This window comes from Magnolia sinica, chromosome 9 (genome assembly GCF_029962835.1).
Source record: "Magnolia sinica isolate HGM2019 chromosome 9, MsV1, whole genome shotgun sequence".
In the NCBI taxonomy this organism is placed as follows: domain Eukaryota; kingdom Viridiplantae; phylum Streptophyta; class Magnoliopsida; order Magnoliales; family Magnoliaceae; genus Magnolia; species Magnolia sinica.
In genome coordinates this window covers 77068791-77095507 of record NC_080581.1, presented here as the reverse complement: position 1 = coordinate 77095507, position 26717 = coordinate 77068791, and the positions used below count along the sequence as shown (strand labels likewise).

At 38.5% G+C, this 26717-nt stretch overlaps 1 protein-coding gene and 1 pseudogene across 1 annotated transcript in view; both read left to right on the top strand.

Annotated features, from left to right (window-relative positions):
- The window catches only part of LOC131255749 (uncharacterized), a 44782-nt gene that overhangs the window by 13858 nt on the left and 4207 nt on the right, over positions 1-26717 (top strand). The gene's annotated exons all lie outside the window — the stretch shown is intronic.
- LOC131255176 (uncharacterized) overlaps positions 1-26717 on the top strand; it is a 164432-nt pseudogene that overhangs the window by 134433 nt on the left and 3282 nt on the right.

Here is a 26717-nt window from a genome sequence, read left to right as displayed (position 1 = left end):
AGTGTGGAGACTGGCAATTAATTCTATCAGTCTTTCATTTTCTTGTCAATATCTGGTTAGACTGAACTTGTTGCTTGTGAGGCAAGTCATCTGCAGGATGGTGACTACTTTGTTGACCTGACTTGTAATACAAGGCATCTGGAAAAATGGTGACTATGATCAGTGGCTCCCGTAATTTACATGACTTGTAAGGCAAAGCATCTGGAAAAATGGTAGCTACTTTGATTAGTGGCTCTTGTAATCTACACTTGTGACTCTTAAAGCTAACTGGGGCCATAATGTTATATATGTAACATCCACTTTGTCCATCAGGTTATGTGCTGGATTTGGGTTCCCCGAAGGAAAAACCAACCAGATCCATAACTCAAGTGGACCACATCATAGGAAACAAGGGGAATTGGATATCAACTATAAGTTTGTATGTGGAGACACTTTGATGTGTATCTTTCATCAAAGGTGTTAGTCAATTGTAAATCAGTCAGACCAGTTACCTCATTAGAGTCTTCAGCTCATTGAATGAGCTGGTGAAAACTAGGGTTTAGAAACTAACCTAATCCAAAACCCATGCACAACACATGGCTTGAACTCAAGAAGTTTCCAAAGCATTTTTACATCCAATTTTTTACATACAGTTCTGTGTTGTGTGTGTTAGTTAACTATAATTTATGAACTCAGTAAGAAATGGAGAAATGAGGACAAAGGAAAAAAAAAAAGAAGTGCAAAGACACTTTTGCATGAATAAATGGTGTCACGTGCTTGACGTACTTATGGTCATGGCTTGCTTGACCTTGTGAGATTGTTGGGTTAGGAATTCCAAGAGTAGTTGGAAATTAAAGCATGTTGGCCCCACATCTAATCGCCATTGTCAAATTCATGCATGTATGTGTTGCGTGTGGAAATGTTCATTTTAAGAAAAATGGACCCATTGTATTTATAAGATAGAACTCAATCCAAAGCACTTTTACAACCAATTTCTTACATACATTTCTGTGTTGTGTGTGTTAGTTAACTATAATTTATTAACTCAGTAAGAAATGGAGAAATGAGGACAGTCAATAGTTAAAAAAGTAAAAAAATAAAAAAATAAAAATGCACAGACACTTTTGCATGAATAAATGGTGTCACATGCTTGACATGCTTATGGTCATGGCTTGCTTGACCGGGTGAGATTGTTGGGTTAGGAATTCCAAGAGCAGTTGAAAATTAAAGCATGTTAGCCCCACATCTAATGGCCATTGTCAAATTCATGCATGTGTTGCGTGTGGAATTGTTCATTTTAAGAAAAATGGACCGATGGTATTTATAAGATAGAACTCAAGAAGTTTCCAAAGCATTTTTACATCCAATTTTTTTACATATAGTTTTGTGTTGTGTGTGTTAGTTAACTATAATTTATGAACTCAGTAAGAAATGGAGAAATGAGGACAGTCAATAGTTAAAAAAGTAAATTAAAAAAAAAGAAAGTTGCATAGACACTTTTGCATGAATAAATGGTGTCAGGTGCTTGACGTGCTTATGGTCATGGCTTGCTTGACCTGGTGAGATTGTTGGGTTAGGAATTCCAAGGGCAGTTGGAAATTAAAGCATATTGGCCCCACATCTAATGGCCATTGTCAAATTCATGCATATATGTGTTGCGTGTGGAAGCGTTCATTTTAAGAAAAATGGACCGATGGTATTTATAAGATAGAGATAGGAAATGGGACACTTGATGCCACCTTCCTTGAATGATCACGGCCAATGATACCCGTTCATGTAGTCAGTCGATTATCCGTGTGTAGATGCCTTGCCTAGGTAGGGCCGGCCGTGACGTTTGTGAGAAATCTACCCTGTCCATCCATTTTTCCAGACTGTTATAACATGAGCCAAAAAATGAAATAAATACAAAACTCAGGGCCATACAACAGGAAAATTAAAGTGGGTAGGAAAATGCTTAAGGTTTTAAATTGATGTACTGTGTTTTGTACCATTAACCCCAAAAATATACCTACCACCTCGACATCTAGGGTTGAAAGTTGGGCGGGTTCAACCCGACCGACCCGTGACCGACCCGACATTGGGTTGGGCTCGGGCAGGATATATCAGGTCCGATCCCAAGCTTGGGCTATAAAAACACCAACTCGATAAAACTTGAGTTGGGCTCGGGTTGAGGTCTCGGGTTGCCCGACCCAACCCAAACCCGATCAATATATAAGTTACTTATAAATTATAATTGAGTGTGGATCGTTTGTGTCGAAGGCACACTAGTGATGTTGGGTCTCATTTGTCCACATCATTTCCAATGACTTAAGCTAACAAGATATGTCGGATTTCTCTCACCCAAGTAGATTGGGTGCTTTGCTACATGACTTTTAAATGAGTAGTTAGCTTGTTTTTTTAAAGGAAAAAAAATGAAGTTCTTTACGATGAATAATCACATATATAATTAATAAAATCATAGATATAAAAAATAAGTCCTATATTGAAATATAATAAACTAATGTAATAACGAAAATATTAGCACGTATACGCCCGACCAACCCGATCAACCTGACCGAGCTTGCTTGGGTTGGGCTTGAGTTAAGAATTCCCAACCTAAGATTGGGTTGGGTTGGGTTGGGTTGGGTTGGGTTAGGGTTGAGGTATAGGAACCTTGGGTTGGGTTAGGGTTGAGCACCAACCCAACCCAACCCGCCCGACTTTCAGCCCTACACAAAAGTATTAGCCTCATCTAAAACTTCTATAGCCCCACGAACATTTCAACTGTTGATGTTCAATCCTCATCGTTTCTGTCATGCAGCTTATTTAAATTCTCTCAAAGAAATTTTACAAAATATTACTTTATTAGCATAGCATTTACATCCTGGTACCTTTATAAATTAAATTTTCATTAAGGTACGTCATTAATGAAGTTATTATCAAGGGTACCTTATGTTAGTTTTCTCCCACTTCCCTTATGATTTTTTCAAAAATGACTAAAATATCCACATCAATTTTCTCTTAACGCAGTTTGCATAGCTAGGAGGATTTCCAGATTGAGTGTGGTCATAACCGTGGGCCCATCTTGATGTATTTATTGTATATCCATTTTCCAGCTTCTTCTAAGCCATGAACCCAAAAATTAAGAGGATCCAAATCTCAGGTGGACCATACCATAAGAAACGATGTTAATTGAATGCCCACCATTACAAACTCCTTAAGGCCCACCATAATGCTCATCATAATCCAAATCTCAAGTGGACCAATGGAATTAGCATGACCGGGCGATCAAATTCTTCTTAGTCCAAGCGGATCAAAGCACTGAGAAATGCTTTGATGAGCTTCGTCTATCGCCTTGCCTTGAGTTGGCAGACTTTAGACGCAAGACCGCTCAGGCTTCTCCTACTAGGAGGCCCTTCGCTCTGGTTCTTTACATTGGGCTGCGCACTCACTCTGTCTTAAGCTCACAACCCAGCCGGCAGCACAACCCCTAATCTGCGCGCACCTCTGTAATGAATCACTCTGACAGGTCTTGTCGATGGAACCAGGGGAACAGTTGTTGAACATCCACCACAAAATTTTTTTTGTGGGCTACAAAATTATTTTTTTGATCAAGCTGATATTTGTTTTTCCCTTCATCTAGGTCGTTGTGTCCTCATCAATAGGTTTGATGGCAAATAAACTCATGGTGGGTATTACAGTGGGCCCTAGGAAAATTTTAATGGTGGGAATTCAATCATTACTGTGGTCCACTTGAGATTTGGACGTGCTCTCTCTCTCTCTCTCTCTCTCTCTTAATGGTGGGAATTCAATCAGTACTGTGGTCCACTTGAGATTTGGACGTGCTCTCTCTCTCTCTCTCTCTCTCTCTCTTAATGGTGGGAATTCAATCAGTACTGTGGTCCACTTGAGATTTGGACGTGCTCTCTCTCTCTCTCTCTCTTTTTCTTTTTTCCTTTTTTGTTTATGCCCTCAAAAGGAGTAGAAATATGGATGGACTGCTTGGATATACAATACATGCATCAACGTGGGCTCCACAGTCAGGACCACACCGCGTTGGGTGAGACCCGGGCGCACATAATCCAGAAATGTTTTAACCTACCACTAAGCATGGTGGGCAGTCAAATCACCATTGTTTCTATGGTACGGTCCACCTAAGTGTATAAAAAATATACATTACTGCAGGGCTTATAGAACATCCACCACTAACCAGTACCAACAATGCAATCCAAATCTACCCTTGATGTTTATATGCCATCCAAACCGTTTATAAGGTCATTCCCCACTGTGATGAAGTGAAAACACTGAAAACTTTGCCTGATAAGAAACTTTTTTGCCTTACGAGTGTTTCAAACGGTGGTCACTGAACCAATACTATTTCCTCTCGTGTTGCCCACTGAGTTTTGGATCCACCTCATTTTTAGTCTTTTGTCCTAAAATGATCTCTCAAAACGGATGCACTGTATGAATTTCTCATAAACATCACAGGGGCCCCACTTAGCATCCTAGCGGAGGAACTTCCTGCTAGGCATGGGCGGGAAATCTGCGTCCCGCTAACGTTCCCCGAGATCCAGAGTTTTATTAATGGTTCAAATGAGATCAAAGTTGCATGGGCCTCACAATGGTGTATTTATTATATCCATACCGTTCACCTATTTGGCGAAATCATTTTAACGAATGAGCCCGAAATTAAGTCTTATCCAAAGCTCAAGTAGATCACACCACAAATAGTAATGGAATAATGATTTTCACCATTGAAACATTCATGGATCCACCTTAACGTTTATTTTTTTATCCAATCTGTTAATAAGGTCACACATACCTGAATAAAGAGGAAAAACAAATATCATATTGATCCAAAACTTCTGCGATGCAGTGTGGTCCACTTAATCCTTGGATCTCTCATATTTTGCCTCTCAAGCCTTACTGGACGAACGGTTTGGATATAACACATACCTCAGGGGACCCACGTAACTTGGTGACGTCGACATGGCAGGCAGGTCGGTGGTGTGTGGTACACCAGCCAATCCGCTGTGTATGTAAATACCCACGACGCTTTCTCTTCCTCTGATGACTAGCTACTCTTATGAGCGGCACTCGTCTGAAATTCACACGTACGAGTTTAACAGCCCGTAAAATCTCTGCACTTTATGACTATAAATAAAGCTGACGCTTGTATTCCGACACATCCCCATCCCTATTAGCCAATGGCTCTCCCCTTTTCTTCTAAAAACCCATCATTTCTCATTGTCTTCTTTTTATCATCTCTTCTCTTTCTCAATACCCAACAATGCAACCATCACCACTTCGCTGCTTTGCTCGACTTAAAGAATGGCTTTTACTTCCCTCCTCTCCCCTCTTGGAATTCAAACAACACCGATTGCTGCTCTTGGGAAGGCATCACGTGTGATGGACCCACTGGTCACGTGATCAGCCTCGACCTCAGTGGCCTTCGGATCAGGGGTCGGATTGATTTTGAAAGCCTCTTTCGTCTTCGGAGCCTGCGAAGGCTCAACCTCGCTTACAATGATTTTGATGGCTCTCCAATCCCATCTGGGTTTGAACAGCTCACCAGTTTGACCCATCTCAACCTCTCTCAGTTATCCTTTTATGGCCAAATCCCACTGGAAATCTCCCGCTTGATCACTATGGTTTCTCTCGATCTTTCTTTCAATCTATATGACAATGGTTCATCCTTCAAATTCCTGAAACTCGAAAACCCAAGCATTGGAGCAGTCGTCCAAAACCTGTCCAATCTGAGTGAACTCTATCTGGACAGGGTACACATCTTACTGCAGGGCCAGACCTTAGATTTGCCACTCCCTAATCTCCGCAAGTTGAGCTTAATAATTGTCTTCTTTCAGGCTCCATCTTTTCTTCCCTTTCACAGCTCCATTTCTTATCTGAACTTGACCTCACTCGAAACAACCTCTCCTCTGCAGTCCCCAATTTCATAGGGAACTTATCCTCCTTAACATCCCTGCTCCTTGCAGACTGTGGATTGCATGGAAGATTCCCTGAGAGTGTTTTCCAGCTGCCAAATCTACAAATCATCGACATATCATTCAAGACACTTGTAGCTATCAATTTGCCAGAGTTCCCTCAAAACAACACTCTACAGCAATTGATCCTTCGGTACACTGGATTTTCAGGAAAGTTACCAGATTCTCTCAGTAATCTCAAATTCTTGACTCATTTACGCCTCACCAATTGCAACTTGTCAGGATCATTACCATCCTCACTTTGGAACCTTACCAAACTGCAATATCTGTCTCTTTCATCCAATAAATTGAGCGGCCCAATTCCTTCTTCATATGGAAACGGGCTTCTGAATCTCAAAGTGATCAACTTAGGGAATAATTTGCTTAATGGGACCATTCCATCATCATTGCTTTCACTCCCATCATTACAAAGGTTGGATCTCTCAGGTAACCAGCTTAGTGGTCAACTTGGTGAGTTTCACAATGCCTCTTCTTCACAGCTGGAGATCCTCTATTTGGGTAACAATAAATTGCAATGGATGATACCCAGATTTATCTTTCAACTTACCAACCTTCGAGAACTTTACGTTCCTTCCAATAATTTCAGTGGTGTTGTAGAGCTAGGCTTATTTCAAAACCTCAAAAAACTTTACTCTCTGGATCTTTCAGATAACAACTTGTCAGTCCAATATGGCAGTGGTAATTCCACATTTGTTTCCATCCCCCAGTTTCAATCTTTGTTGTTACGTTCTTGCAACATCAGCACATTTCCAAATTTCTTGAGAAATCAAGAGTGGTTGAGGGAATTGGACCTTTCCAACAATAAAATTAGTGGTGAAATACCTAAATGGATATGGGAGGTTGGCAATGAGCCTTTAATCTCTTTAAATCTTTCTCACAATGTTCTACAGGGATTCCAGGGAATAGAACCATCTTCCCATCTTTTGTTGAGTCCCTTGCAGTTCCTTGACCTTAGCTCCAACAAGCTAGAAGGCTTACTTCCTATCCCACTCCCTTCCATCCTTTTCTTTTCAGTTTCAAACAATAGCCTTGGTGGTGAAATCCCTCGATCATTTTGCAATCTAAAATCCCTAATAGTCCTTGATTTGTCTTACAATCACTTCGTCGGTCGAATTCCACCATGTTTGGGTGAGATTGGTGATGCCCTTTCTGTGTTGAATCTTCAAGGAAATGCTTTCAATGGCACCTTACTTCAGACATTTAAAGAGGGATGTAACATACAAACGCTTGATCTCAGTGGGAATCAAATAGAGGGCCAAGTGCCAAGTTCTTTGGCTAATTGCAAAATGTTGGAGTTATTAAACCTGGGAAACAATCAAATATATGACACCTTCCCTTTATGGTTCGGAGCTTTGTCCCAGTTGCGTGTTCTCGTCTTGAGATCCAACCAATTTCATGGCACCATTGGGCATCCTCTAACAAATCACCCTTTCCCTTTGTTACAAATTTTCGACCTCTCTTTCAATAGCTTTGAGGGTAATTTGCCATCAAATATGTTCAAGAGCTGGAAGGCAATGATGGAAGAGGACAAATCCCAATCTTTGGTCCTCGGCAAAATGATAAACAAAAGTTCCATATACTATCAAAACAAAGTGTCCGTAGTCAGCAAAGGGCTAATGATGGAAGTGGTAAAGATCCTTACTGCCTTCACTGTAGTGGATCTCTCGTCATGGGGATATCCCGGAATCAATTGGGGATCTAAAGTCACTCCTTGTGCTCAATATGTCCAACAATGATTTAACCGGTGGAATTCCAACATCGTTTCAGAATCTAAGGGATCTAGAGTCATTGGATCTCTCGCAAAATAAATTGTTAGGAGAGATCCCTTGGCAGCTAACAGATCTAACATTCCTTGCAGTGTTGAATCTCTCACAGAATTTCCTCGTGGGAAAAATACCACAAAGCCGGCAATTTCTTACATTTAACAACGAATCATTCAAAGAGAACTTAGGATTGTGTGGACCTCCCCTATCAAAGAAATGCGAAGATGCAGAAAGTGCACCACCGTCTGCTCTGTCAACATTGCAATCTGAAAGGAAATATGACTGGGAATTAATGTGGATAGGATTTGGAGTTGGACACGGAGTAGGTGTAGGGATGCTTTTCTGGACCCTAGCACTTTGGAGGAAGGGAAGGAGAGAATTTTATATATTTATTGATAGAATGCTTTCCTTAATTTTTCCTTCTATGGTGTTTCCTAAATAGCAATGGCAGTGAGATGATTGGAGCTAGGGTAAATATGTTTGTATAGTTCTTGTCTACAAAATAAAGCTTTAGTTGTTTTCTCCTTTTTGTAATTTTGTGTATTTTGCTTGGTCTATATGTTATGTGTGCCAGTTGTTTATTGTATTTGCACCTACCTGAATGCCTGTACATAACCATTGTCAAATCAATAAAATTATAGGTGGTGTGCTCCCACCTTTCTGCAAAGAAAATTTATATATATATATATATATATATATTTGTCTATGCTATCTCTTTGTTTTCAAATTTTGGCCCACTTCAGCAACAAGATAACTTAATCTATGAGCTGGATGATCTAACCAATGTAACCTACCTAGCCAGTGATCTTTTTTGTTTTTGGTTTTTTGTTTTTTGTTTTTTTTGTTTTTTTGTTTTTTTTTTTCCAATGGTCTAGACAAATGTGGGCCAAGCAAATTAACATTCATACGAAGAATATATAGTACAAATGTGGGCTAAGCAAACATTGACAAAGGAGAGTGGTGTTTTATATATATATTTTTATATTTTGTATTTCTCAATCTTCACACTTAGAGTTCTTTCACCTTGCCACGTCCATGTACGTAGGGTGTAAGAGTAATCACTTGTTACTATGTGGTGATTTTCGAGTTGGACTTTTGTGATGCCAAAAAGAAGTGTGGAAATCATCATCTGCTCTCAAGGCACCATAACATGCAGTTTTCCACTTGCAAGGGGACACTTGGCCAGTCTACCCAAGCAATATGGGTGACATATTTCTTAGGCCACGATGTAAAATTCATACCATCTGAACAATAACTATTTAGTGGACAGTCAACATATTTGATGAGAAAGTAGGCCTATTCAGCAGCGAGCCATCCATATGTTAGGCCCATAATCTATTGCTTACAGTTCTAATTAAAGAATCAATTTTATCAGAAAATCCTAACCATCCCATCCATGGTTTGGCAATAAATAAATATAAAAAGAAGTCCCACATATGGATGGATTAGATCATCCAACTGATGTGATTTTCATATTGTAGCCCATGAAATGTTTGCTAGAACTAGTAAACATCTTGTCCAATCAACTGGACCGTGCAAGTGTCCTACTACGAGGAGTCATTGATGAGAATAAAAAACTTGTCTTTGATTGAAAATTGTGATTGTTGAATGTATCAAATGAGAATTGTAAACATAGATTGAAAGTAAAAAAATTGTACACGTGGAAAGTATGTAATTAGATACTAGATGAAACCTTGTTTAATAGCCTATTTGGTTTGGCTCACTTAGTCTCACGGGCCATGGGACCACTTAGAACTCTTAGGGGTTGTATGGATGCAAGCAAAGTTGTGCCCAACATGCGCAGTCCGGAGCAGACATCTTCTCTATGGTTTAAAACCTATTTATGCATAAGAATATATAAAACAATAACAATAATAATAAGGACATCATGCCCTTGAAAGGTGGAATATAGCCATGATAGATTTGTACCAAAAAAGAAGAAGAAGAAGAAGAAGAAGAAGAGTAAGGATAGATTCTTGTGAAGAGGTGGAGTAAACATGAGCAAGCTCATCCCAAGTTCAGTGCACTTGGAATAAAATGCTCGATACATGCATCAATCTCAATTACGTGCATGTGTGCCAGTATCGATCAGACTGAGTGGAGATACCTCGTTTCAACACTTGCGGTCTTGGTATTGATCCCTAGAGGGGGTGGCTAACATGGAGTGTGTGTACTGACATGGGTATGTACTAACAAGCTAACCCAAAAATAAAAAATAAAAAATCTCGATTACATGTGCCAGATGTGTCAATGTGCAAATCCGATTGTATTTGAAGGTGCTTTACAAACAACAAACAAAATAACTAATCCAGGTAGCATTATCTTGCTAGCCAATTCAAGGTGCTTTACAAACAGCTTTGCTTGCATCCAAATAGCCCTTTGTGTGTGTGTGTGTGTGTGTGTGTGTGTTGCTATGTTGCTTTGGGTAAGAATATAGAAAATAGGGAAGTTTCTTTCTTTCGTACTCTCTTTTCTCTTCTTCACTTTCAAATTACAATAATAAATATAAGACTCCATGGTATTTAAACAACCAATCATCAAAACCTTATCACTCCTTTGACATATAGCAATCATCTTGCAAACCATACCAACCTCAAAGAATATCCTTTCTTCTTTTCTTCCTTAAAGTTTCACTATAAAGGAATAAAAGATAGATCTACAATTTCTGTGTCCTTCTATTTCTCCAACTTTCTTGGATCTTTTACTTTCACGATGTTTAACTCTTTTTTCTTTTTCTTTTTTTTAAGTCCATATTTAGAATTTCAAGATCATATATTTCTTCAAAACCTAAGATTTTCTTTACTTTTCTCTTATCTTCTCATATTTTTCTTTACCTTCCATTTCCTTTTTTCTATTTATAAAAAAAAAAACCGATAAACTTTTATTCCATCACTCTCTCCAAATTAATCCCCAACTTCACCTCGCTCTCCAACATCATCTACAACCTGGTTCTCTTTTTTAAAACCATCTCCAAAGACCATCTCATTCACCAAAACTTATTCAAAATCATTCCATTGACTTATATAATTCCTTCTCTCTTCATGGGCTTTCCTTCGTCGATGCATCCCTTCCTTCCCAATATGTCTTTAAGCACGCTTCTCTAACTAATGCAAACTAAATTAAAAAATGATACCAACAAGGCCGTTAGAGGCAGGGAGTGATGGGCCATATGGATATAACATCCATCGCTACCTATGACTACTAAGCATTCTTCAAATTAAAGAGAAATATTGGAAATCTCCAATCCTAAATGTTCCAAATGGTTGGAAAATGATTACATGGCCTTTGCTTGCTTGTTATCTTCTATTTCTTCAAAAAATTATGGCACATATTTTCTAGCTTAAACTGGCCCATGTAATTGGGATGGCAATTCTTAAGATATTCTAGCAATAGTCAAAATCCTATGCTAATGCATGATCAACATTCAAAAGTACAAGCAGAAAACCTCATATATCAATGATTACCGTGGCAATCTCAAAGCCACATATGGTAATCATGTGATCATCAAGAATTCTCTCTATCATTCACATACAAAGTCCACTGCTTGCTCCAATCACTTTTAAAGAACTATAAGATGATCTCCACAACTATTAAGACCAACATCACCACTGCCCACATTCTCGGAGCTTCTGACCCTTCTCCCTTAGGAGGAAGCTTCACTACCTCCCTCTCCTCTTGAGTCCATATCATATTATGAGGTTCAATAGACAACTCTTTAACTGGCTTAATTGAGATAGGTCAAGTATTCACTTATAGACATTGTCTTTAACTGGCTTGAGACAGGTCAAGGATTCACTTATAGACATGGCTTTTAGGGAATCGTTGTGCCATTTTACCTACACTGAAGACTCATGTAGTTTTCGCAGGCCGCATGTAGATCCACAAATCTCAGGAATGCTAGTTGCGTTCACTTTACAACTCTTTTTATATGGATAAATGTTCCACAGGGCCTTCACAACAATAACCACCTAGTTAATATGCCCTTATGCATTCCTTCAAACAAATTTCTCTAAATCATTATGGCTCCCAAATTATTATTGGTAACCCATCATATGTCTACTTTTTTCCTTACGCTCCACCCATCTCCTATCAAACTTCTTTCAACATCTCTGTGCCAAACTACTTCTAGTTCCTCTTCATCTTTCAACCCCTCTATGCCAAACTTCAACAAACTTCCTCTGTTCAAGATAAATTTCAATGTGGAAAAGGGGAAAAGCATAGTGACAGATGTTGGATTGCTTCCAAAAGTAATGTGGAAAAGGGGAAAAGCATAGTAGTTATTTCAATACTAACAGTTTCAATAGCAGTGATAGGGACATGTTGGATTGCTTCCAAAAGCTAAAGCAAAACCAAACAGAACTGAATTCCTCTGTTCAAGATAAATTTTGATATTGGAAATGGAAGAATCTCTATTGCAGTCCAATGCAATTGTGACAGATGTTCCTCTGTGATCTTTTGCAGCCCACAAACTTCTTTGATCTCATGGTATAGACGGTCCTAGAACAACAATCGGAATTAGAAACATATAAAACTGAAAAGGTAAATATGAAGAGATGATTGAATCTACTGAGAGAGCTACCTGATTCTTGGGGTTGGGCTCCAGCTGACCCTAAAATAAGGTTTTAAATATCAGTAACAGGCTTCAATCACTGATATGATACAGCCCCACATCTGCCTATATTGCCCTCTAACTGCCCCTTCAAATGGTGATATACTTCGCCACCCATCTTCATGCAGGTCCATAGCTAAAATTTCTGCATATTAATATTTGTCATATTATCTCATATTAAGTCAGCCCCATGTCTGGCTAAAGATCCACAAGAGAGAGAAGCATACTAGATTAGCTCAACCAATAGCTATTAAAAACACAAATGAATCTCTAAAAATATTAAGTCAGCCCCATGTCTGGCTAAAGATCCACATTTGTGTATTATTTTCAGATAGACATTCGCCTATCCATGGTTTTTTTTTTTTTTGTCCTTTATAATTATTCAAGCCAGATAAGCTCTAGTTGATTATCTGGAGTTATTATGTGCTTTGATTGGTTAGAGAGGACTCTAATTCAAGATTTTGCCCTTAGCATACAGATTTATTCTTCACTTGTTAACTCATCTTCAATTGTTGTTGTTGTTGTTTTTTTTTTTTTTTTTTTTTTCCCTTTTTATGCTTTTTTCTTAAGACTATCTTCAACTGGATATTCAAAAGATTTTGGTAAACAGGAGAAACTTGGTTTAGTCAACTTTATAAAATCACATGTTTTTTCTACCGAAATTGTACTTGGTTACAAATTTTCTGTTCTTAACTTCTTAGAATTATATTTTCCAATTTCCACTTCACAATTTCTTTTGTCCAACCAATCCAATTTAGACATGTTTCATTGGAAAGAGTTTCGTGACTGGTCTTCTTTCTAAGACACTGCCCCTGAAAAAAGGCATATGAATGCACCAATTGGAAGTTCCTGATTTACCTGTCTGGGAACAGAATTTGATTTCACTATACAAACAGTTGAGTTTCTACAAAATGCATGGAATCAAATGAATGATATAAATTAAAAGACTAAAGATCTCTTTTATCTTTTGAATACTATTTTACAAAAATTAATAAGAAGGAAGAGAGGCAAAAGGCTAAAACCAAATATTCCTACATCAAAGGCAAACAAGAATGAAAAATGTTTACCTACTGGCCCAATCGAATCACATCACCAACATGCAACACAGTGTAAACCGTTTTCTTGACCTGTTCAACGAAAAAGATGTATCCATTGGAAAAACAACGGCTTTATTATCAACAAGACTCATCAAAAACGAATCTCGCATTACTTTCTATATAAACACCCAAACCAATTGCCATAACCAGGTGCAATAGCAAATAAATCATCATAATCATCATCATTACAATGAAAATTTCCCATATTTTGCAGCATTTTGCATACAGGAGCCTGTCAGTACCAGGGCATCACATTTCTGGACACGAAGCCCTTCGAAAAAGTTTATACACAAACATTATCCAAAAGCAAAGAGCTAGAACATGGTAAGCTGTCGATAGCATGATACTCAAGTGGAACCCACGACTGAAAAGCATTTCAAGCAACCAGTAAGATAGAATCTATATTTTGTAAAGAGATGATAGTTAAAAGAAGAACAAAATTCAGTCACCAACATCTGCTACAAAGAAATCTGCCATGTAGAATGCCTTCACTACTGAAAAGCCCATGAAATGCAAATGTAATCAAGACCCATCTCTCATTTTCTGCAGGTAAGAGATTCAAATGAAGAAAGACTGAATTGGAATGCTTTTGATGTTGAAATCTGCAGTGATAAACTGATAATTAATGGGATGCAAGTTTAGTAGTTCATCAAACTACCCAAAGTTGTAGTCTCCTATTGTACATTGAGTACATGTTCATCCAGTGGGCTCATGTACTGCAGATGATCACAGCTAATTCATTTGCTGAAGATTAGACAATGGGCCACACAACTGATAGACATTAGTTTATGATTCAAAAGATAATAATTAAAGCCATTCAACAAAAGTCAATTTTTTGTAGTGATGTGTATAACCCAATAGATGATAGATTGCAAAGGATTCATTCTTCTCTGATCAATGCTATCCAAATGAGATGCGACAGTTTCCTATAAGTGAAAAAGAAATTTATCAACTCAAAAAATAAAACAAACACACTCCACCTTGGAAAAGACAACCACCTGAAAAGGAAAGCTAACATGCACATGCCTCTTATAGCAAGCCATCAGCAGCAATATTTTCCTTTTGTAGGATTATAATAGTGGGACCTAAAATAGTATTTGGCATGGCCCACTGACTTTCACTGATGATCAGACAGATCAATTTCAAGTATCTTTAAATCATTCATTCCTTTTGTATAACCATGGCCCACTTGATGATTGAACCAGGCCAATGGGTCCTTGAGCCAAGTTTAGGAGCCCAAGCCCTGACCAATGTATTGCCATCCCTAGCTTATGTCACTAGCTATTATGCACTACCAAATAAATACATTATACCTTCCCAAGTCTATAATCTTCAATTTCTTCAATATCATCATTAGGAAAGCATTAAGATCAGGTTGGGTCCATTGGGTACCTTTTGGACCAAAATCCAAATCAAACAAGAGGTAAAGCAATCAAAAGCAGAACATCCATATTGGAGACTGCAATACCTGAAAATGAAGCATGGGCACCTAAAATTAAGCAAACAGATTTAAACGTTAAAGCCAAAAACACCAAGCTCTTTGCCAAATGACCAAAACCACTAAACTGCATGAAGATATTGCCAAATGCAAAGGCAGCCTGAATCCAAGATAAATGAGTACAGTAGCTCAGTAAAATAGCTAACATTAACAAAAGATATGTGATACTTTTGCAATGTAAGAATATGCTTTAGGATTGAAACATTCTTTCAAAACATTTAATAATATTTTTGAGACTCATGAGTATGAGTTTCTACTTTCTAATTTTTGTAAAAGAACCAGATTTTATTTATTTATTTATTATTATTATTATTATTATTTTTTTTGTAATTTCAAGATTGCATGCATAAAATGGCCATTTCTAAAAACAAGGGATCATGATTGGGATTGCTCATCTGTTGGAAAATCAGGGTATGTTCATGCTTTCCCTACTAAAACCCACCAAATGTCAAGAATGGAGAGGAGTTGCCAGGCATAGGATGAATCCCATTCTATATGGGGGATAGTAAACACCAGGCATAGGTGAAAGCACATGCCAACCTTACCCATGGGCTGAGGGTCTGTGATTGAGGTTGGGAAGTTTCCTTCCCAATCCAACCTACCAAACAGTCCCTTCCACTGATTGTGCCTATTGGCTGTGTTTGGCAAGCATCAAGTTATCAAATCCACCATTTGACCGGTAGACAGATTAACCTGCATTTTGTAGACATTGTAAGACAATAAACAACAAACATCTGAGTTTATTAAAAAGTTGGAGGAAAACTTATATAAAATCCAACATGTCAATCAGCACTAACATGAGATGAGCTCATTTTTAGGTTTCTACCAAACAGGGACTTACTATTTTAAAGGTATTTTAGTAAATTTTTATTTACTAATATAATTATACTTTGGCAGGATTTTAAATATCATTTTTTAGATGCCGAGTTCCATGTTTGTCACCAACATGAAACTTCCCTGTTTGGTTCCTAATCTGTAAATTTAGGGCTCATTACTAGTTCATCCGTGCCATTGATCTGATGCCCACCAACAAGATCCTAACTACCAAATCTTTTTCTCCATTGAATGTAGACTATTAGTGCATTTCATCAAATTCATCATCTGCAAGATCTCTTTTAAATGCCAGATCCCAGACCACCTGACTACCAATGATACTAGGCAGACAGATGTCAATTGAAAACAATATAAATTGAATTTATTGGGGAAACATACTAGACTATTTCATCCCATAACATCAGAAACAAAGGAAAACATGGCATTTTCATATTAACAAGAGTTAAGGAAGCATTTCCATTCTTTATAGACAGTTGGAAACATAAACATAATAGCAAATACATACCTGTGCAGAAGGGGCTGTTGTGCAAATGCCAAAAGTCTTTCCACCATGCTTGCCAAAAACTAGTGTCCCATGGGCCTGAAGAAACTCCAGGTAAATGCCAGTGCATCAGATCAATCACTATTTTGTATGGCACAATCATGCAACTCTAATTGGAATTGGAAGCCACACTTACATCATTAATGACCAATAAAAATCCATGCTTCTTCCGAAGTATTACATAATGTAGTGCAAACATAATTTGAGGATGAATGATTGAACATGGCTGCTGTTCTTTAGAATATCAGATCTAGGAAATATTGAACATGTAGCTATTCGGATCTCTAGCCCTTTTCCATTAAATCTGAACCATTTATGGCATTCTCAGGACATAATCCAGTGGTTAGGATCGCCTTTACCCACCAAGTCTATCCAGGAAAAAAAAAAAAAAACTATCAAAAGTTTAGGAAACTGCCCATTGAAGAAGACCATAAATGGACAACTAGAAACCAGCAGCAATCAAGATCACCCCATCAAATAAATGTAAGAGATCTAACCATCAAAGAAAAAAAGAGAGCCATCAGACACCAATGTTTATCCCCATAGAGCAAACATAGTTGCTGTACAGTCCGCATCATGGTTAGCCATTTTCAACAGAAAACAGCTACATCATTTGGCAATCTTTTATTTCATAAAATAAAAAGAAAAAGGACACAAATAACAACCAAAAAAGTCCTAAAAAATTACACAACCAAAACAGAAAGGGAATTACAAATCCAAAAACCAACCTATGCAACATAATAGATCAAATAGGTAAAACACTAATAACAAGTTCCATCAAGCATAAGCAAATAGGCAACAGAAATGAAAGCAGAAATGCATTAGAGGTGCCACACTCCAAGACAGTTTAGGTACAGCTACACTAGTCACAAAAATCTGAAAGCATACTGCTGTCAGAAAGTCCAGTTCCTGGAAGCAACAAGTAGACAATCAACAACTCCTCCAAACACAAAAAATAAAAAGAGAATTGCTTCCAAACAACAATTCAGAATAGGTTTTCTAATAGGAAAAAAAATAAAAAAATGTATGCATATATGTGTTTTTTTATTTTTTATTTTGCATGCATGTGAATGGACCTTTATGTATGCATGGATGAGTTCAAGGTGCATCCCATAGTGTGGGTAAACCGATGACAATGTGCATTTCATTCAAGGTGCATCCCATAGTGTCGTCACATAAATTCTTCATCAAGTAGAAATCAATTCGAATGAGCATAGCTGTTCTAAAACACAACCCCAAACCAACAGGTTCTGACCCATTTAATGGAGGGCAAACCATTAGAGCATGGCCCACCTGCAGTGGAGGGGGAAATAGCTATTGAACATTTAACTGGACCCTCATTCCCATCAGAAAACCTCCAGTGTAATTTCACATGATTCATGAGATTTTTGTAAGATTGCGCAGCGACTTGATTCTTTTTGGTCATTCAATTACTAATCCATCTTAAAACATGCTTAAGGTGTGGAACAGCTTTTGTAAGAGCCCTGCAAGGGCTACTTGCATGAGCAGGTGCCAAGGTGGCACCTGTAGTGTTCCAAGCAATTCAATTTGTGGGTTGGCCCCCAACTGTCCCTGCCCTCGCCTGAAAAATCAGACCAGCCACACTCATCGGGAAGGCCACACTTTAAATGGATGGTTGTAAAAAGATTTGACCCAGGGTCAACATTCAACAGGCAAAGATAGCCAACTGATAACTGGATGAAGCTGATTTTGGCAGCCAAGATATGTAAATAGTGGGGCCCAATTGGACCAGATCTCCAACACATGTTCCTGACGACAGGAGAGCCCACAAGCACAAGTAGCCCTAGCATCTCTGTACTTTGCAGTACCTTAAGCAAAAACAAGCTCAACCAAAATATCAAGAGCTTCTTGATGGGTTGAGAAGGCTTAAAACACACCAACATGATATTAAAAGAAATTTGGGGGAAAAAAATGCATGTTTATTTTTTCATTAGCCTGCTTGTGATGTCCTTGGAACAGGTGGAATTACAACTGATTTCAGGTCTCCAGGGTAAGGCGTCCAAAGGCCTAAACCCCCCCTACTCTCTTTCAGTCCAGTGGCATTCCCTTGAAATTCATCCAAGGACTTCACCCACTCAACCACAGATGAATGCTCCCTGGTATGCTTGTGCAATATGAACAGCGAATTGTACTCACAGTTACGAAACATAAAGAACTTGAAGGACCTGCCTAACTTGTACACAACGTAGCCAAAGCTTAGCTGATCCCTCGGGGTGAAGAGGTTGACTTCATTGAACCACAGGCAGCTGAAAAGATCATTTTAGGCAGTGTGCTCCTGTATGATGATGGCCCCCTCTGGCACATCTGCATATTGACACTGCATCAATTATTGTTTGGAAACTAGAAAACCTGACTCAACGCAATGCCCAGCTGAGTCGATGGGTTGGCTTGATAGACTGACCCAAATCATATAAAATATCCAATTCAGAATGGCTGAAAACCAACCATAAAAGACCTTGGAGCTAAATAGGGAGCTAAGAAGGATTGCGTGGTGTGCTACACGCCGCTGAGATCAGTGGTATGTTAACTAGACCTAGTTCTGTGGGCCTCATCATGATGTATGTGTCATATCCAGACCGTCCATCCATTTTATGAGACAATTTTAGGGCATAACCCAAAAATAAGGCAGATCAAATGCTTAAGTAAACCACAATACAGAAAGCAGTGTAGGTTGAATGTCTGCCATTAAAAACTTCTTTGGGGACATAGAATTTTAAATCAATCGGATATTTGTGTTTTGGGGACATGGAATTTTGAATCAATCGGATAATTGAGTTTTTCCTTCCTCTAGGTCTATGTGGCCTTATGAACAGGTCGGATAGCAAATAAATGTGATTGTGGGCCCAATAAAGTTTCAATGGTGGGCATCATTATCCCAACTCTTTTTATGGTGTGGTCCACTTGATCACAGATCTGCCTTATTTTTGAACCCATCCCATAAAATGCTATCATAAAATGAACAGACAGCATAGATATAACACATACATCATGGGGGCCTATAGAAATTAATGACGTCAACACAACATAAAAGACAATACCCCGTCCCTCTTGCATTGACGGTTGCATTTAATCATGAATTTCAATGTGCCACATAACTTCCAACTGATAAGATTCAATCATATTCTACTCTTAAGTCTCTAACCAATAGAAAATCATCTTAATATCAACATACATTGAGAAATAAGGTACGAAACTATCAATCAATAGGAAATAACATCTAAAACAACAACCAACGTAATTTAATCTAACACCCAAGCAAAGAAGAAATCCCAATAGGACTGCTGAAATCATGTCATTGTTGTATGTTGTCCACAAAATTGGCGGTAACTCAAACAATATTAAAATTATGTGATCTTGGAATCAGTGGGGAGCTATCTAATTCAAGAAGCTTTCAAACAGGGCCAATTTCACGTTATTCCAACATTGCTTGATACCTCCAAAGTGGGAAACAACGTAAGTGACGGAAATAGCAAGTGAGACTATACAATTATTTCGATAAGTAAAAACTAGGAGAAAATCTAATGACAATCTTGAGCTAGGAGACTCAGTTAGAGGAATCTTCATGAGGGACCCACAATGGTGGCCCACTCTCCAGGCGATCATGATTAGTCTTCTAGGGTAAAAAACGTTGACCCTTGTGTGATGTGCAAAAAAGTCTAGGCCTTTGGATGGTTTGATCATGGGACATAAGAAAATCCACAATGGAGATGTTTGGCCCAGATGCAGTCTTCATCAACCAGTAACATGTGGTTGTTTGGCTGTCCTTTTTCTGCTATTAATAATATCATGTTACCATGTTGAATGATGTGTCTGCATGTTGAGTTTGCCTAGGGTGCCACATAAGATGCTAGTGTCATTTCTTACAGTGCCTTGCATGTCTAAGTCAATTAGATTAATCTGCTAGAAGTTGTAGTTCATTGTCTTTGGGATTACTTTTGTCTACTTTTCCTAGTGAAAATCTAGGAGTTACTTCCTATATTCATCTTTCAGCTCAATTGTGTTGGGATCTGGGGCTTCTGGTAAGTCTATATTTCCTAACGGATCAAGACTTAATTGCAGGTTTGGTGGTGTCTGTTGTGAATCCACAACCTGGAGAGACCATTGTTGATTGTTGTGCTGCGCCTGGAGGAAAGCCTCTATCCATGGCATCATGTTTGAGAGGCCAAGGTGATCTTCAATGAAATCCAATCCTCCGTATTGGATGGGTGAGGAATTATTGAGTCCTAAATCTCTCAATGCATTAAGATGTGTATAACGTCCAAACTCCTAATGTGCCATGTCATATAAGAGGTCCCATGAAATGGTCAAGGACTGTAGATGTAAAGGGAAGGGCCCTGCCATTGATTGGCATTCCCCAAAAATCCCAAATTCAAATATCCCAATTAAAAAAAATAAAAATAAATTTTAAATGGCTGTTGACGGTAGAAAGAAGATGATGCCACATCAGCCGATAAAAAAAGGTGACAAATTGGACATCTAGACTCGTCAGGTCCGAATGATTTTTGGATTCACCATCCACAATGGGGCCCATCCATGCTTTAAATTTTTATTCCTTCTTCCATGTCGAAATCGAGTCTTCTTGCTTTTGGTCCGTCTAGGATGAGTGAAGGGCCAAAACCTGCTAAAACTATCCAAAGTAGTTGCTTGTTCAGGACTGAAATCACATCAACTTGGTCATGACCGAAACTGAGTCGATTCGTTTTTTCCCTAATATTTGATTTCATAGGCTTATCTGGTCAGCAATCTAGATCTGGGGACCGTGGGCTTCACTTGTATGGAATGCCTGCATCAGGTCACTAATCCTGTCCTGATGCACTGGATCCTGTAATTCTTATCTATATGTGAATATAGCATTTGAACATTTCACTCATAGCTTTATGAGCCATACCTGTGTACAAGGCATGCCATTTACACACCATCATACATGCTAGGATGGCAGAAAGTATAATATCCAAGCCCTTCATTAAGCGGGTGCAATGGGATTGTTGTCCTTACCCAAAAATAAATCTGGTCCAGGTGGACCACTATATTAGAAACAGGTGATGGGTTAGAAAACTTCAGCCTAATTTTTATCAGCCATAAATTTGTATCGTGAACTATTGCCCGCCTGACTAGTGGACTGACCTGATACTTGGCCCAGGGCATCTATGTAGAGGTAGCCCTCTGATGGGTAGATTGTATCTCATTCCTATTTGCATGCTGGTACATCGGACGTGTACATGGTCTACCTTTAACATGTGTGTGGGCTTAGCAAAGCTCTTTCACTAATGCCTTGTCATGATGTAGGTATGGTGTATGCAATTGACGTAAACAAGGGCCGCTTAAGAATTCTTGAAGAGACAGCCAAGTCACACAATGTCAATGATGTCATCACTGATGTGCATGCTGACCTTCCTATTTTTTCTGTAAGTTTTTTACCCATAGAAAATTAATGAATAAAGTAAAGGAAATTTTGAGTTCATCAGGACAATCCACATTTTCGATTTTCTCCCAACTATGCTTGCAATGTTCTAAATCATCTATTACATATTAAGATGGGTACATTGTTTGTATTCTAAACTTATATGCGTTATCTTGGGCGAGATGTGTCTATTTTTTGTTTTCTGCCTTTTTATTATTTGGTATTTATTGTTGTAGATATGTATGTAAGGGCGATGCCATCACCAGAAGATCATTCACTTTCATGCTAATTCTTAGTTATGTGGCTGAAATGCTTCATTTTCTTTAAATAGCCAGGTTGGAAACACATCTGCAACGTATTAAAAAAGCATGTTGAATGCACATTGCAATGGCTATCAGGAAAAACCACAATTTTACTTCTCTTCTTTTTAGGCTTATACATTATATGCAATTTACCCCCACTGTGATTGTTTGATTCACGTTTCCTTTCTGCTTTTGGCTACTATAGTAATCCAAATTCTTACTATTGTACAATAATGCCTCTAATAATGAATATATATGTAAAAGTTTTATGTATTTGAAAAGGTGACAAACTCATATTATAAAAAATCTTATAATGTAAAATTGATACCAAAATTACTTTATTGTTTCTAACTTTAAACAATGGTGCTTTTTTTTATTATTAAAACGTGTGTTGAATTCACACCATCAAGATATCTTAAAAACTAAAATTTTAAATTTTAAAGAAAAGAGTTCAAAAGAGGGTTTTTCGAAAACCCCTCTTTCAAACCCTTGCCTCCGATGTAACTTCCCCATTTCTTTGAATCTAGCGATCCAGAAGGCCATTGAAGGGGATATTTCGGCCATCATTGGAGCTTGCAAGGTCTATTTGCTTTATTTTAAAGAACGTCGGAGCTGAAACAAAGGAGAAATCAAATTTCCCCCTGTCCGCATTTGTACGACTACGAAATATAAATTTCATATTTTTGATTGATTAAATCTCTTCTTAAGCTTGTAAAACTAAGACGTATGTTCTTGCATCTTAATGAGTTCCTTTTCTTTTAGAATGAAGTTTTGTTAGTTATTTTGGATTTTTTTTTTTTTTTTTTTTTTTTTTAATTTTTTAATATCAAAATGTCAGTTACCATGCAATATTTGTAGGATAGGGTTGGCATGCAATTTTTTCATTTCATTTTTTTAGGTGGTGTTTGTATGGGTGGTATGCATTGTTTTCTATGGTGTGGCCCATGTGGAGCTCACTATGGGTTGTGTATGGATGTGGATATTCATTGTTTTCTATGGTGTGGCGCACATGGGGCCTAGTGAGGTGTGTGTATGGGTGGACGTGCATTATTTTGAAAATGCTTATTCTTCAAAATTTTTATTAGGCGCATGTATATATATTTTGTTTTTTCCTTACTATTTATTATTATATTTATTTAAAAATTAAAAATAGAAGTATCGTGTAGCATACACTACACACTGCACTATTAACGCTACAAGCTACATAGGGTTGAAAGCTATGCAACACGCTACTGCTATTTAAAACAGTGCTAGAACATCCTTGCAAACCTTTCTGGATTCTTATGCATTCACTCTCTCTGCGTGGTATGTTATAATAAATGTCTCTCAGAACATCCTTGCAAACATTTCTAGATTCTTGTACATTCACTTTCTCTGCGTTTTATGCATTAGTAAGGCATAAAAAGCTCTTTCAACTCATGCCGCCGATGGATGTATCAACTTCTCCTGAACTTACAATAGATTCTTGTGTGAGGGAGGGCTTTACCTTTCACTTGCCAACACAGTGGGCTGTTCATCTGGTGGTGCCTACCATGAACATGCATTGGCTGAAAATTCAGCCTGGTCTACCTACTAGTTAACTTATACATGCATGTTGTGTATGGGTGTTCGGTAATTTTCTTTTGACTACCCATTTTATCATATATGCATGACCAGTGTTTTAAGCAATAGTTAGTGTGAAGCCTAGTATTCACCCCTCTGAAACATGAGGCTTAAGCTATATAGCATGTAGCATAAGCTATAAGCTGCTTCTAAAATTAGTTTGATTAATGATGAAATTTAATGACATTTTGTGCAACCAAAGACAACGTAAAATAATAGGAAAATAAATAAAGATTAAGTTTAAAGGTAAAGAAAGAGCAACCTAATTGATTTAATATGGTTATAAATATTATTTTAGTATAATCTGATGCAGGACAATTAACCACTTGCTCTAAAAGCTCGAATTGTTAGAGTATGGCGAATTAATCTCTTCATCTTATAGCCCAGGCCCCACATCTCATGGGTTAGGACCTCGGCCGAACCCCCCTCGTGGGCCCCAAATCACATGGGTACTGCCACACATGGGCCGCCCACCCCGAGTGTGAAATGCGCATTAATCACCCCCGATGAGGAGTCTCGAACATGAGACCTCTCCCGTGAGCCCAACCCACCCCGAGTCTGCCTCTGCATCCCACAAGCGACCCTACTCGAGTCCGGTGTGAAAATGTCTCTTCATTAATCACCCCCGGTGAAGAGTCTCGAACACGAGACCTCCCGCTCTGATACCAATTTAATGCAGGACAATTAACCACTTGCTCTAAAAGCTTAAACTGTTAGAGAGTATGGCAAATTAATCCCATTATCTTATAGCCCAGGCCCCACATCTCATGGGTTAGGACCTCGGCCAAACCCCTCTCGCGGGCCCTAAATCACATGGGTACCGCCTCACACGGGCCGCCCACCCCAAGTGTGTCCCCGCATCCCACAGGCTACCCCACTTGAGCCCGGTGTGAAATGTGCATTAATCACCCCCTGTGAGGAATCTCGAATACGAGACCTCCCCCGTGGGCCCCACCTACCCCAAGTGTGCCCCTACATCCCACAAGCGACCCCACTCGAGCCCAGTGTGAAAATGCCCCTGCATTATAATCATTGAGAGAATTGACTACTTTTTTATTACAAAAAAAAATGTAATAAATCATTGAAAACATTAATTGATTTTAATGTTTTAGTGAAAAATAACTTTTAATGTAAGCTACGTAGCATATACCATAGGCTATGTAGCGTGTAGCGTATGAAAAATTAGTATTTTGCATGGGTTACATGACTTAAGCTATTTTCATGAGCTATATGATATTAAGGCTAAACTACGCCACATAGTGTATGCTACATGCTACATAGTGAAGCTATTTAAAACAATCCATCTACCTTCTTGATGAGTGGACTAGATTGATTTTGTGTTAGAGTGTGTTCATGTGCATCCATTGGAGTAATGGGCCCCACTAAGGGTTGACAATAGGTCGAGTAGGGGTCATCTCGAGCTTGACTTTTGCTAAATGGGCCCAACATCTAGGATTGACCCTGACCCTAGACCAGAAGTGAGATGACTAGGCTTGCTTGTGAGTAGATTCTTATGTGCAAGCGTGGCTTGGTCCAACACACTTATAAAAATTAGGGATGCTTGAACTTGTGACCTTTTATATCTATTTAAACTATGTTGAGAAGAAAAAAGGAAAAGTAGAAGAAAAGGGAAGGAAAAGAGAGCTTCTACCATCAGGGAGTTATGGGATACTTTGAAAGAGTAGGAGGTTAGATACACAGGCACTCAAGTTAGACACGTGGCCTACATCAACATAAATTAAACCTGCGATGCTATGGAATTAATTGTTGCCTAGTCACAGTTCCAAAATCAGATTGATTGAGCAATGTTAGCCTTTGATTAGTGGGCACTTGGTAGTCGAAATAGGACCCTTTTATATTTTTCATTTAAAACCATCCAATAAATGTCCACTAATCCAATAATTAGATAATCAAATACGTGTAATTGTTGGTTCATGATATAACTAAACTGGAACCCATGATTTCAACAATTTTGATTTGAATTACTTTTGGACCACACATGCAATTTCTAAGTACTTGCATATCATCCATCAAATTCAGCGAAGATGTCAAAGTTTTCTCTTTAACATCTCTCTCTCTTAACATCTTTTTAGAACACAACCCTAAACAAAACTAAATAAAAAGATATTGCTCACCTGAGTACTGAAGTCGATGTAACATTTTAAACACTCCCCTCAAGCCATAGGATAGATATCACACAAACCTCCCTTGCTTCAGATATCTTTAATTCAGTAATTCTATGTCGATTGGAAGCCTTCATGAAGATGCTGGCCAATTGCTTGTTAGAACGAATGAATGTAGTAATTTAGACAAAGTGACATTCCACCTTTTTTTATATTGTAATTTCTTTAATTTTTACAGAAAGGGAGGAGCACACCACCTATTATTGTGTTAAATCGCAAAAACGGCCTTACAAATTTCGGGTGAGTGCCACAAAAAAGAAACGGGCCTCACCTATCATATAAAATTGCCTTATTAGACCTATACAACTAGGGGTGTCAATGGCCCAGCTCAGGCATTTCAAAATAAGAATTTTGAATAGGCCCCGCCGGACAGCCTAGCCCGAAATAGTTCAAAATCTGGGCCGAAACCAACCCTAAGCCTAGCCCATTGATAACCCTATATCCAACAATAGGCCCAAAAAAAAAAAAAAAAGGAACGGAGAGAATCCAAGCTGCTTGCAACAAGAGGGTCCATAGACCAATCTAGCAGAGGGAAAGATGTTTGAGGAGGACACGAGTCATGCCACCATAGCTTGCTCAACACTTAGATCTGAATACTAAAATCCTGCACAAAATAGGGCCACTCCAAAGCAATCCACCTCACTGCTGTAACCTTGACAACCTTCAGCTAGTAACACAAAGAACATAAACCAAACCCAATAGTATATGAGCCAAAACACAAACAACCACACTGTTGCACCAGACCACGTCAGACAGATGGGTACCTCCACCTCGGACCCGTGTTAACCAAATCAGACGCAAGCACAACCAAGAGGGCCGAAGCTTGGCATAGATCAGAACCCCACATCAACAAACCTTGCCCTTCGGGTAATCGTTGATTAAAAAAACCCACAGGAATGTTGAGAA